At 33.1% G+C, this 14,251-nt stretch overlaps 1 protein-coding gene and 1 pseudogene across 3 annotated transcripts in view; both read right to left on the reverse strand.

Moving 5' to 3' along the window:
• Nucleotides 1-6,743, reverse strand: part of LOC111720452 — a 46,016-nt pseudogene extending 39,273 nt beyond the window's left edge.
• RGS7 (regulator of G protein signaling 7) overlaps nucleotides 1-14,251 on the reverse strand; it is a 648,000-nt gene that overhangs the window by 444,093 nt on the left and 189,656 nt on the right. The window lies entirely within an intron of this gene.

Raw genomic sequence — 14,251 nt, forward strand, 5'->3', positions numbered from 1 at the left:
TGTATTGAAAGTTCAGTATTTGCCTAAGTGCTGAAAAAAGAGGTAAAGAATATGAGATATGTCCTTCCATTAAGGAGCAAGCAATATACCAGTGGAATACAATATTGAAACATGTAAATAGTAATAACCAAAACATAAACATGCAGAAAAATAACTGAGGCCATACATTAAGATGCATATAATTCAACTGCTCAATCAATCATTCAATAATGTTTCTTGACATATAATTCAATTCAATTCAACAAACCTTTATGAAGAAACTTCTAATGACCAAACTTAGTCCTGGGTATGTGAGAGATACAAAAAAAAAAAGAAAGAAAGAAAGAAAGAAAGAAAGAAAGAAAGAAAGAAAGAAAGAAAGAAAGAAAGAAAGAAAGAAAGAAAGAAAGAAAGAAAGAAAGAAAGAAAGAAAGAAAATGTTCTCTGTTCTCAAGCAACTTATAACTTCAGGGCTAAAACAGTATCTTCCAAAATAGAATTTGAAAGTGATAAAGTAAAAGTGCTTTGATATGTCAATGGCAGGATGAAGCTTTTCTGACTAGGTAAGTTTGGGCAAATCAGAAGGGAGATGGTATTTGAGCTGGGCCTTCAAAAATGGATAGAATTTCACATAAGACTGCAACTCTCACCAGGACTATTAAAATAGCTTTCTGACTGATTTCCTTGTCTCTGTTGTCCCCACTCTCCATTCAGCTGCCAAAGGAATTTTCCTAAAGTGAAGATCTTACATGTTACTTTCCCCTCCTTCCATCACTCAGCAACCTCCAGCATCTTCTTATCACCTTCAGGATGAAATATAAACTACTGCGCAGTTAATGCTCTCCACAATATGGACTTTTCCAACCTCTCTAACTTCTAACACTTTAATACCCTTCATACTTTCTATAATCTAGTCACACTTGATTATTTGCTGTTTCTTGCATAAAATGCTCTACCTCCGATATTTTTTTCCCACTGGCTTTTGTCCCAGGTCTAGAAAACTCTTTCCTTATCTCCACTTCTTATGTTTCTTGGCTTCTTTTAAGACAGCTCAAAACCTATCTCTGTAAAAAGCCTGTCTTTGTCCCAGCCCCTTCATTCCTCAGCTACCAAGATGTCTTTTTCTTTCCAAGATGTCATTTTTAGTCATGTCCCACTCTTCATGACTCCATTTGGGGTTTTCTTGACAAGGATACTGTAACAGTGTGTCATTTCCTTCTCCAGTTTGCTTTACAGATGAAGAAACTGAGGCAAATAAAGTGACTTGGCCAGAGTCACAAAGCTAGGAATTGCCTAGTTAGATTTGAATTCAGGAATATGAGTCTTCCTGACTCTAGGTCCACGCATTCTAGCTACTGTGTCATCTAGGTGCCCCATCTATGCTGTAGATATCTAAATATATACACATATAAATATATACATATGCCTGTACATGTGTTTATATGTATATTTGTGTGTACACCTAATATTTTTATATTTGTTTCCACCATTAGGATATGAGCTTTTGGAAGGCAAGAGATTATATTTGCCTCTCTTAGTATTCCCAGCTTAACACCATTCCTGGAAAATCATGTCTAATAAATATTCGTTGAGTAACTGAGAAGTAAGGGGAAAATCTGGGGACATAAAGAATGATGTCAAGATAGAGATATTAACTATAATTCACTGAACCTCTTGAAGTTATTAGAACCAATTTGAAATGGAGGTAGTGGGGAAAGAAAGACATAGTTTAAGAGAGTGGAAGGCCAAAGGTGTTCCAGGTAGGAGAATTCTCTTTCACTCTGACACTCTCTTCTTGTATTGTTTTTAATCAATAACTTAAACTTCCAATTCCCTCACCTATGCAATGAGGGATTTGACTAAATGCCTTCTAAAGTCCCTTTCAAGTCCAAATCTATGACCTAGCAACATACATTGTCTCAGGCTTCTGAGAATGACTGTTGAGAACAGCAAGATGTGAACAATAATCAGGATGTGACAACACTGCACAGATAAGAAATAGGCAATAGGCCATAAATGTCCCGGAATTTTAAAGTGATGATAGAGAAAGTAAGAAGCACTGTAGGGTCCTATCTTTCATGTGTTTCTGTTGGTTATATTTTTAAACAGTACTTGAATAAGAGATGATATTTGATGTTGTATGTAGGATGAATTGGAATGGGTAAAGACCAGAAGCAAGGAGGCTAAAAATTACATTATTTCTGGTGTGAGGTAATTGGATCCTAGCCCAAGGCAAGGTTGTGGGAGTAAAAGTAGAGAGGTAGATCTAAGAAATTTAATAAAGCAGAATAGGCAGAAGTTGGGGACATGCTGGTTGCCTGAGGCAGAGAAAAGAGAGAAGTTCAAAATAAACTCAATGTTACAAGCCTAATTAATTATGGACAATGCTGAGAAGGGAGGGGACCTATTAAAATTCCTCTCTTGAGAAAGATTTCAGGGAGAGCAACAGTAGCTTGCAAACAGATATGTAAACAGCTGTGGTGGAAGGACATGCATGGTGCAGATGGGAAAGAGAAAAAGCAAGACCAAAGCAATAAAAATAAGTTTCTGTAAGCTCACTATTCTCTAGATAGAATGAACAAAGGAGAATCTGTGCCTCAGCCAGGGAACAAAATAAAAGCTTTCAGCCAGCTAATTGATTCAAGAGGCACAATCATTTTGATTATGCTTTCTCCAAAAAAATTTTTTAATAGAAATTTGCATAGATTATTCTCTGAGAGGGGGAAAAAAGGAAACACAGCATCATTTTGTCAACAAAACATTAAGTTTTGTTTGTTCTTTTCAGGGCAGAATGAATATAACAATGGGTCTGCCAACTGATATAGAAAGCACTGATAAGCATATTGTCTGAAATGCATAGCTGTCTGAAAGGAAAATATAAATGTTACAACCTGCTCCATGTAGTCAATTAGCTGAGATAAACCCAAATAAAGTACCTGAGCACTAAAAATAAGGTTGTTAACTTTGTACCCCCATTCAGAATGAGCCTTCTGGTAATTTAGATAGAAAACTATTCATCTTTCTACAAAACAAAGAAGTTTGTCCAATCTAAACTGAGTTTAATTTTTCAAAAAAGTATAAGGCGAGTTTGATCCAAAATGAGGCAGATTTAGACTGTGGCAGAAAGGACATCATTGAATTTGGAATCACATGATTTGAGTTCAGATTCTGGTTCTGTTTCTTGCCTGGGTAATTTTGACCAAGCTACCTCTTCTCTCTGAATCTCCTCTGGTAAAATGAGGAATGAGACTAAATACCCTCTGAGACCTCTTCCAATTCCAGGTGCAAGAGCCTACATTTAACCATCTGTCTACTTTTAGAAAAGCAGAAGTATAGGCAAAGGACTAATAATTAAATAATCTGGATTGGATTTCCTCTGCCATTGTTCAACTCCCCATAACTAGTTGCCTAACTTTCTAAGCCCCAATTTCTTCTAGGCCCTCAATAACTCTAGCTAGCAATTTCAGTGCTCATCAAGAATCAATGATGCTCTTAGGTGAATTTTCTAATTTGTATTGTAAAATTAAGATATATTCAATGAAGAAAAGTGAGATCCCATGATACCAATTCCATCTGATAGGAGAAGAACCCAATACTTCACCAAAGAAGATTCTGCTGAAAATTCCCCTTGATAAGATAGAGACCCCAAAAGAAACTAACCGCCAAAGGGGAAGACTTCACTACACCAAACACTGGTTGCTGGGATGTAGCTGGCTAGAGGGGAGCTTGATATGTGTATGCTAAGAAAGAGTTCATCTGATATTTCCCATGTTGGAAAAGGTAGCATGCCATCTGCTACTTTCCTACTTAAATTATTCTTTATATAGGTGCTAACCTCAGTAGAGTCTTATATTGCTGTAAAAGTGTAAGTGCTATACAAGCATAAATAATTTAAAATTACAGAAAGAGGACAATGGGAACTGAATGTGGATGACAACATAGTATTTTCACTCTTTTTGTTGTTGTTTCTTTGTATTTTGTTTTCTTTCTAATTTATTATTCCTTTTTGATCTGTTTTTTCTTGTGTAGCATGATATTTGTGGAAATACGTATAGAGGAATTGCACATATTTAACATATCTTGGGTCACTTGCCAACTGGGTGGGTAAAGGGAGGGAAAAAATTAGAACACAGGATTTTGTAGTGGTAAATGTAGAAAATTATCCATGTATGTATTTTAAAAATAAAAATTTTAATTAAAAAATTTAAATTGCATAATATTAAAAAGGCATTATTTAATGCTTGTGTCTTCTAAATTTCCATGTCCTAATGCAAACCTCCATTATCCTGACTCAATTACAGCTTTTGTTCCTGAAGAGACAAATAGCATTCAGTTAATTACCACAGTAATGTTATGAGCAAAATAGTACATCTATAGTGTTTGAAATTGTAGATCAAAACACTATTTCCCAAGATGGCTCTTAGTAAATAAAGAATCATGTGAATGTTCATATTACTATATATGCTATTGTCTAGACCAGAGATATCAAACAGATGACCCATGGACCACATATGGATGCACAACAGTCAAGCGTATGGCTCGAATCATATTTAACAAAAACTGGGAAATATTTAACAATTATAAGATATATATATATATATATATATATATATATAAAATGAAACAAATAATATTACATTTAAAATTAAGGCAATCTGTAATCTGCAGAAATTCTTTGCATGAATTAATGATCTCTATTTCTATATGCTTGATACCACTGGTCTCCATGGCATAATATGAAGGAGTAATGTTGAAGTCAGAACTGAAGTCAGAGAATAAACCTGACAACTGAGTTAAAATGCCAACTCTGACATTTATTAGTTGTAAGGCAAGCCATTTCCTTTGTACTTACACTTTCTCATCTTAAAATGGAGGTAATGATGCTTGAATGAAATCATCAACCTTAAGCTACTTGGCAATTGAGAATAACTATTATTATTATTATCATCCACAAAGAAGTATCAGGATTGACATTATCCTTAGTGAAACATATATAGGCTTACAAGCTAATTGTTTTTGGGGGTGGACAGAAAGATCAGCCAACATTTAAACATTGGGAGTAGGTTCCACCATTCCTATTCCACCAGAACCATCTTTGACTTCACAGTTCCTAGCCATCCACAGAAGCATCAACCAATGTCAAATGTGGGAAGGCAGGCTGCTCCAAAGTTTTTTCATAAAATAAGGACAAGGCATGTTCTTGAAAAATGTTTGTTGGTGGTCATGGGCCCATTCTCACATATACCCTCCCAACAGACTGACTCACCCTAGAGATGTGGAGTAGAGATAGTATTTTCTTTTGTTGCTTCTGGGCAGCAAATCAATAGCTGCTAAAAATATTTATTGCTAGGGCATGAGGATCATTTTCCCTATCCCTTCAATAAACAACTGGATCCTAAGGAAGAAATGCTCTGTGAAACTGCAGCTTCTAAGAAAGCACATAAATCAAAAGCAGACTGCTTTTCTAAATTCAGAGAGAGGTAACTGAATTATTTTAAGTACCAACTGCCTTGTAATGCCCAGGCCAAAGGATCTGTTCAACAAAGAGAAGCTCAAGAGTCTTTAGGAATCCTATGTAAAAAGGTTGAAAAGATAGCCATAATACTAATTCATAAATTATTTGCTATATTGACATAGCACATAATAATTTAAAAAACACTCAACTCATTACACTCCAGCAAAGTAAATGGTAAACAAATTATTATCCCTGAATTGTAGCTTGGAGAAATAAAATCATTTGTTTTCTTTGGAGATGGAGTAGGAAAGGTGGATCCAATATAGAGAAGAGCCATATCTCTTTTTCACTCCTCCAACTATTTATTAGTTAGAGAACTAACTGAATTAGAGAACTCACATGCTAAACTAGATAACCATTGTATTATCAATTCCATTGAGTTAACACCTTGTTGTAGGATTAAATCAATCATACTGAGTTCCTGCCCTTTACAGTTGTTTAGTGTTTTTAGTCATGTGACTCTTTCAGACTCTTTGTGAACCCAAATGGAATTTTCTTGGCAAAGATATTGGAGGTTGCCATTTCCTTCTCCAATTCATTTGACAGAAGAAGAAACTGAGGCAGCATTAAGTGACTTTCCCAGGGTCATACAGTAAGTGGCTGGATTTGAACTCATGAAAAAGAACCTTCCTGTTTGTAAGTCCAGTGCTCTGCATCAACTAGTTATTCCCCAAAAAGGAATAAGCTTCAGAAAAGGCAAAGAAGCTTCTGTGAGTATATGGATCATTCTCCCCTAGTTCTGTTAGTATATTTTTGATGAATGTAGATTCCAGTTAATGTTAAATGAATCAGTAAAAGGATAAGCATTTTTGATATATAAGAAATTGAGGTATAAGAATATGTGAAGGACTTCTGGGGGCAGAGCCAATATGTCAGAGAGCAGACACAGTTCTGTGACCACCTATGACCATTCTCTCAAACCAACAGCAGATTTAGCTTCTAAACTTGTTTTGGAGTCAAAGAATCCACAAATATTTGGAGTACAACATTTTTCCAGAAAAAGATACTTGGAAGTCAGAAGATGTCTGTTTCAATCCGGCAGGGGGATAGTCTGCCCAGCCCAGATCACAGCACAGGGAAACAGGGAAGGTGAACTGGGACAAGAGTTGGAGCTTTGTAGCTTCCACATACCTGGGAATCTTCTATAAGCCTCTTGGGCCACCCTGTCCTGGTTGCAGGCAGGTGGTTTGGCAGAGTTGCTACTAAAGCCAAATTGTAAGCCACTGAGGTCAGGAAGAACAATGGACATAGCTGCAATTTCCCAGCACCAAAAGTCAATCAGCAGAACTGCCCCAAAGCAAATTAAAGCAGCTGTTGCTCCTTTGCATTGAACAAACCTCAAGCTTTAAAAAAATGAATAAAAAACAAAAAAGAACCCTCACCATAGAAAGCTTTTATGGAGATAGAGAACAGTCCTCAAATCCTGAGATTTCTAAAGGCAAAACAACTCCAGATAAAGCCCTAAAGGGAAACATGAACTGGTCCCCATTTCACAAGGTTTTCTTAGAAGACTGCATAAAAGATCTTAAAAGAGAGTTAGAAGAAAACTTAGAGGAAAAATGGGGAATGAAATGAAATCATTGCAAGAAGGAATGGAAAAAATGGAAAAAGAATGCAATGAACAAAAAAATTGAATTGGCCAATTGCAAAAGGAGCTAAAAAAGGTAACTGAAGAAAATAATACATTAAAAATTACCATTGAAGAAATGGAAGTGAATGACTCAATAAGACTTCAAGAATCAGTCAAACCAAAAGAAAGAAAAAATAGAAGATATTATGAAATATCTCCTAAGAAAAACAACTGACCTGGAAAATAGATCTAGGAGAGACAATCTAAGGATTATTGGGCTTCCTGAACGCCATGATGAAAAAACGAACCTAGACATTATCTTACAAGAAATCATAAAATAAAACTGCCCTGATATTTTGGAATCAGAAGGTAAAATAACCATTGAAAGAATGCACTGATCATCTCCTGAAAGAGACCCCAAAAATAAATCCCCAAGGAATATTGTGGCTAAATTTCAGAACTATCATACCAAGGAAAAGATATTGCAAGCAACAAGAAAGAAAGACTTTAAACACCAAGTAGCCACAATTCCAATTACACAGGACCTAGCAGTTTCTACCTTAAAGTAAAGGGCCTTGAATCTGATATTCCAAAAACCAAAGGAACTTGAAATGCAGCCAAGAATAAAATATTCAGCTAAAATGAGCATTATCTTTCAGGGAAGAAAATGGACATTCAATGATATAGGTGAATTTCACCTATTTCTATTGAAAAGACCAGAACTGAAAAAAAAAATAGATCTTTAAACACAAAACTCAAGAGAAACATAAAAAAGGTAAAAAGGAAAGAACTCTTGAGGACTATATTTCTGTTATAGATATACTTAGAGAGTATGGGTATAATTTGATTTTATTATGATAATATCAACCTTGCTCTCTCAGAACTAGAAAAATCAAACCACAAAATAAATAAGAAAGATGTTAAGGAGGTAAACAAAATGTTAGAAAACTTAGGATGATAGATCTTTGGAGAAAATTAAATGGAGACAGAAAGGAGTTTACTTTTTTTTTCAGTGGTTCATGGAACTTATAAAAATGATCATGTGTTAGGGCATAAAAACCTCAGAATCAAATGCAGAAAGGCAAAAATAGTAAATGCATTTTTCAGATCATGATGCAATAAAAATCACATGCAATATAAAGCCAGTAGAAAATAGACCAAAGAGTAATTGGAAACTAAATAATCTCATTCTAAGGAATGACTGGATGAGACAGAAAATCATAGACACAATTAATAATTTCATCCAAGAGAATGACAATTATGAGACAACAAACAAAAATTTATGGGATGCAGCCAAAGCAGTAATGAAGGGAAACTTTATATCTATTGGTGCCTACTTGCATAAAATAGAGAAAGAGAAAATCAATGAATTGGGCTTGCAACTGAAAAAGCTAGAAAAAGAACAAATTAAACCTCCCAAATACCAAACTTGACATTAAAATTAAAAAGGAGAGATTAATAACATTGAAAGTAAAAAAAAAACTATTGTTAATAAACAAAACTAAAAGTTGATTTTATGAAAAAAACAACAAAATAGGTAAACCTTTAGTTAATTTGATTAGAAAAAGAAAAGAGAAAAATCAAATTGTTTTCAAAAATGAAAAGGGAAAACTTTCCACCAATGAAGAGGAAATTAGAGCAATGATTAGGAGTTACTTTGTCCAACTTTATGCCAATAAATTTGATAACCTAATTGAAATGGAAGAATACATACAAAAATATAGATAGCCTAGATTAACAGGAGAGGAAATAAATTACTTAAATAGTCCCATTTTAGAAAAAGAAATAGAACAAGCTATTAATCAACTCCCTAAGAAAAAATCCCCAGGACCTGATGTATTTACATGTAAATTCTACCAAACATTTAAAGAACAATTAACTCCAATGCTATATAAACTATTTGAAAAAATAGGAAATGAAGGACTCCTACCAAATTCCTTTTATGACAGAGACATAGTACTAATACCTAAACCAAGTAAGATGAAAACAGAGAAAGAAAACTATAGGCCAATCTCCCTAATGAATATTGATACAAAAATCTTAAATAAAATATTAGCAAAGAAATTACAGAAAATCATCCCCAGTGTAATACAGCATGACCAAGTAGAATTTATACTAGGAATGCAAAGCTGGTTCAATATTAGGAAAACTATTAGCATAATTGACTATATGAATAACCAAATTAACAAAAAACATATGATTATCTCAATAGATGTAGAAAAAGCATTTGATAAAATCCCAACACCTATTCCTAATAAAAACACTAGAGAATATAGCAATCAATGGACTTTTCCTTAAAACAATCAGTAACATCTATTTAAAACCATCAGCAAGCATTATATGTAATGAGGATAAACTGAAATCATTCCCAATAAGATCAGGGGTGAAATAGGGTTGCCCACTATCATCATTATTATTTAATATTGTATTAGAAATGCTAGCTTTGGCATTAAGAGAAGAAAAAGAGATTAAAGGAATTAGAGTAGGTAATGAGGAAACCAAATTATCATTCTTTGCAGATGATATGATGGTATATTTAGAACTCTAGAGAATCAACTAAAAAATTATTAGAAATAATCCACAACTTTAGCAAAGTTGCAGGATACAAAATAAATCCACATAAATCATCAGCATTTTTATACATTATTAACAAAATCCAACAGCAAGAAATACCAAAAGAAATTCCATTTAAAATAACTTTCAATAGTATAAAATATTTGGGAGTCTATCTGCCAAGAGAAAGTCAGGAAGTATATAAGCAAAACTACGAAACACTTTCCACAGAAATAAAGTCAGATCTAAGCAATTGGAAAAATATCAAGTGCTCTTGGATAGGTTGAGCGTACATAATAAAGATGACAATATTACCTAAACTAATCTATTTGTTAGTGCTTTACCAATGAGACTCCCAAGAAACTATTTTACTGACTTAGAAAAAATAACAACAAAATTCATCTGGAAGAATAAAAGGTCAAGAATTTCAAAGGAATTAATGAAAAAAAAAAAGCAAATGAAGGAAGCCTAGTACACATGTACCAGATCTAAAATTATATTATAAAGCCGCAATCATCAAAATCATTTGGCACTCGCTAAGAAATAGACTAGTTGATCAGTGGAATAGGTTAGGTTCACAGGACAAAATAATCAATGACTAGAAATCTAAAGTTTGACAATATCAAACACCTCAGCTTTAAGAACTCACTATTTGATAAAAGTTGCTGGGAAAATTGGAAACTAGTATGGCAGAAACTAGGCATTGACCCACACCTAATACCATATACCAAGATAAGGTTAAAATGGATTTATGATCTAGACATAAAAAATGATATGATAAACAAATTAGAACATAGGACAATTTACCTCTCAGATCTGTGGAGGAAGGAATTTGTGTTCAAAGAAGAACTAGAGATCAATATTGATCACAAAATAGATAATTTTGATTATATTAAGTTAAAAAGTTTTGTACAAACAAAACTAATGCAACAAGATTAGAAGGGAAGCAATAAACTGAGTAAACAGTTTTACATTCAAAGGTTCTGATGAAGGCCTTATTTCTAAAATATATAGAGAATTAACTCACATTTATAAGAATTTAAGTCATTCTCCAATTGCTAAATGGTCAAAGGAAATCAACAGACAATTTTCAGATGAAGAAATTGAAACTATTTCTAATCATATGGAAAGGTGCTCCAAATCAGGTTGATTTAATTGAACAGAGAAATGCAAATTAAGAAAATTTTGAGATACCACTACACATCTATCAGATTGGCTAAGATGACAGAAAAAGATCATAAAGAATGTAGGAGGGGATGTGGGAAAACTGGGACACTGATACATTGCTGGTAGAAATGTGAATAGATCCAACTGTTCTGAAGAGCAGTTTGGAACTATGCTCAAAAAATTATCAAACTGCCTACCCTTTGACCCAGCAGTGTTTCTACTGGGATTATATCTCAAAGAGATCTTAAAGGAGGGAAAGGGAGATACATGGGCAAAAATATTTGTGGCAGCCCTCTTTGTAGTGGCTAGAAACTGGAAACTGAGTGGATGCTCATCCATCAGTTAGAGAATGGCTGAATAAATTATGGTTTATGAATGTTATGAAATATTATTGTTGTGTAAGAAATGACCAGCAGGATGATTTCAGAGAGGTCTGGAGAGACCTACACGAACTGATGCTAAGTGAAATGAGCAGAACTAAGAGATCATTATACAAGGAAACAAAGTTATACGACAATTGATTCTGATGGGTATGGCTCTCTTCAACATTGAGATGATTCAAACCAGTTCCAAGTGTTCAGTAATGAAGAGAGTTATCTGCACCCAGAGAGAAGCCTGTGCGAACTGAGTGTGGACCACAACATAGCATTTTCACGCTTTCTGTTGATATTTGCTTGCATTTTGTTTTCCTTCTCAGGTACTTTTTCTCTCTAGATTCGATTTTTCTTGTGCAGCAAGGTAACTGTATAAATATGTATACACATATTGGATTTATCATAGATTTTAACAAATTTAATATGTATTGGACTACCTGCCATCTAGGGGAGGGGACAGGGAGAAGGAGGGAAAATTTTGGAACAAAAAGTTTTCCAAGGTCAATGTTGAAAAATTGCCCATGCATATGTTTTGTAATAAAATGCTTTAATTAAAAAAAAGTTAATATCAAAGAATATTTGAACTCAATATGTCACAAATGTAGCAAAGTGAAGAAAATGTATAACTACTATACTGCTAGTGCCACAAAACAATGTAAATTACCTCTCTTGAGATTCATACACAAAATGGATTCTTATTTATAACATTTACAGGATTGTTGTGATTCAAAAATTTTATAAATTTCATTGTTGTAAAACCATAAGCTATCTTTATATCAACTAACTTTATTTTATCTCTCCTAACTTTATCTACTATTTCTTTATTTGTCTCATTATATTAATTATTATGGTATCAATTAAGATTCCAAATACCTATGTATTTCTTTTTTATTTCCCTATAGAGGTGACCATAGTAGTGAAAATAGGGTAGGAACTTTTTGAAAACTCAATGGAAAAACCTATTTGTGTTGGGTGCAGTCCCCTTGTTTTAAAAATCTGTGAAGGGTTTACAAAAATCATTAATTCACCATTTCAATACTGAAAATGAATGAAAGTTTTTTCTTTCAAATCTGAACTCAAACCAATGCTCATAACATATCTAGTAGATAAATAGAAAACAGATTGTAGCATCTAGGAGATTCAGCTTCTATAAGTCCTAAATAGATATAATACAGTACAGTTGACTTGGTAAGGAGAAAATATTCCATATTTTGCATACAAAACAAATTAGTTGTTAAGCAAAAGAGTACTCTGGCTTTACCTAATGGCTCATATATTAAAACTAAATAACAAAATTTTTGTGAAAGTGCATAAAAGACATGTTTTAATTTTTAAAATACCTTTTTAATGGTGAGAAGGAAGTATGGGAAAATTCTCCAACCTTTTACATATTCTCATTCAAATCTGATACTTTTTTATCTTTTTCAAGGGTATTATTCAGCTATTAAAAAGAAACATGATACACCTTGATAATCTATTTATAATTTCTAGTCTTTTCATAGCATATACCCAATCCACAGAAAATGATTCTTACATGTTTTTAGAAAAACTTTAGAAGAGAAATGAGATGAGTAGTATCTCTAGCTCCATTGCTTACCAGCTCTATGTTCTTCAGAAAGTAATTTAACATCTGTGGATTTCACCTGCCTCATGTCTAGTAAAAAGGCACCAGCAAGACTTTTGAACATGGAATTCAGAGGACCTCAGCTCAAATTCTGACTTTCACATTTAGGAGCTATGTGACTCTAGATAATCACTTAATCTCACTCAGTCTCAATTTTTCCATTTGAAAAATAGACAATATCACTCTCTATCTTCCAGAGTTATTTAGAGAATTAAATAAGATGAAATATGCAAAGTACTTAATAACCTTAAAGTGCCATTGAAATGCAGTAAATATGTATACATATGCATACATACATGCATACATGAAAATGTATATATAGTAGCTATAACTAATTATTACCATTATTTAACCTCAGTCTCCATTTCAATGATGAAATTAAAGAATTATATTAAATGAACTTTGAGGTCCAACATTCTCTTTATCTAATTTTATTACATATTACTTCATTTTTTTTTCAATCTGCATTACTTTAGTTTTGCTATTGTTCTCTGTCTCCCAGTATCTCTCCATTTGAACAAACATGAAGTTCAAGGTCATTGCTGAAGTCAAAATAGCTATGTCTCCCACATTTTGCTTTTTAAAAATAATTCTTTCCATGTACTTGTCCCCAGAGCCTTTGGGAAAGGATTTGTACATATTTAAAAGTATATATCATAAATTTATTGTGGAAAATTACTTTCATATGATTACCAGGTCTTTATTTAATTTGATCAAACAAGAGCTGGTAAAGAGAAATAGAATCATCTGTCATATTCCCCATGTTACCATTTACATCTGAATAATGTATCTCTTTCTCCCTTTGAAAAAGTAGAGTGCTTGGAAATAAAGACAGACAGATTTCTTATACTTTATTATAAGATAAGTTCAAAGTGGAATATGATCTAGACATGAAGAGTGATATCATAAGAAAAGTGGAGAATACGGGAAAAATCTGTCAGATCTGAGGATAGGGAAGGATTAATTATCAAATGAGATACAAAGTAATTAGGGAAGAAAAATGGGTAATTTTAATTATATTAAATTTTAAAAGTTTTGCAGGAAAATTGCATTCACAATTAGAAGGAAAACAAAAAAAACTGTTTTGCAGCAAATTTTCTAAATAAAGTTTTCATTTTTCAAATATATAGGGAATTTTTTATAAAAATCAGAGACATACTCCAATCAGTAAATGGTCAAAAGTTATGAACAGGAAGTTTTCAGGAAAAGAAAGAATCATAAGAAAAATGCTCTAAGCCAATAATAATTATTGAAATATAACTTAAAATAACTTTGAGGTATCACTTTACATTCAAAAGATTAAGATGACAGAAAAGGAAAAAGACAAACTCTGGAGAAGATAAGTAAGAATAGATATACAGATAAACTGTTGCTGGAGCTGTTATGTGAAGCAGACATTTTGATGTCTACAAATGTTAAGAAATACAATCCCTAACTAAGACTAGTTAATATTCTCATTATAAGAGTGT

Source organism: Sarcophilus harrisii, chromosome 4, assembly GCF_902635505.1.
Source record: "Sarcophilus harrisii chromosome 4, mSarHar1.11, whole genome shotgun sequence".
NCBI classification, from domain to species: Eukaryota; Metazoa; Chordata; class Mammalia; order Dasyuromorphia; family Dasyuridae; genus Sarcophilus; species Sarcophilus harrisii.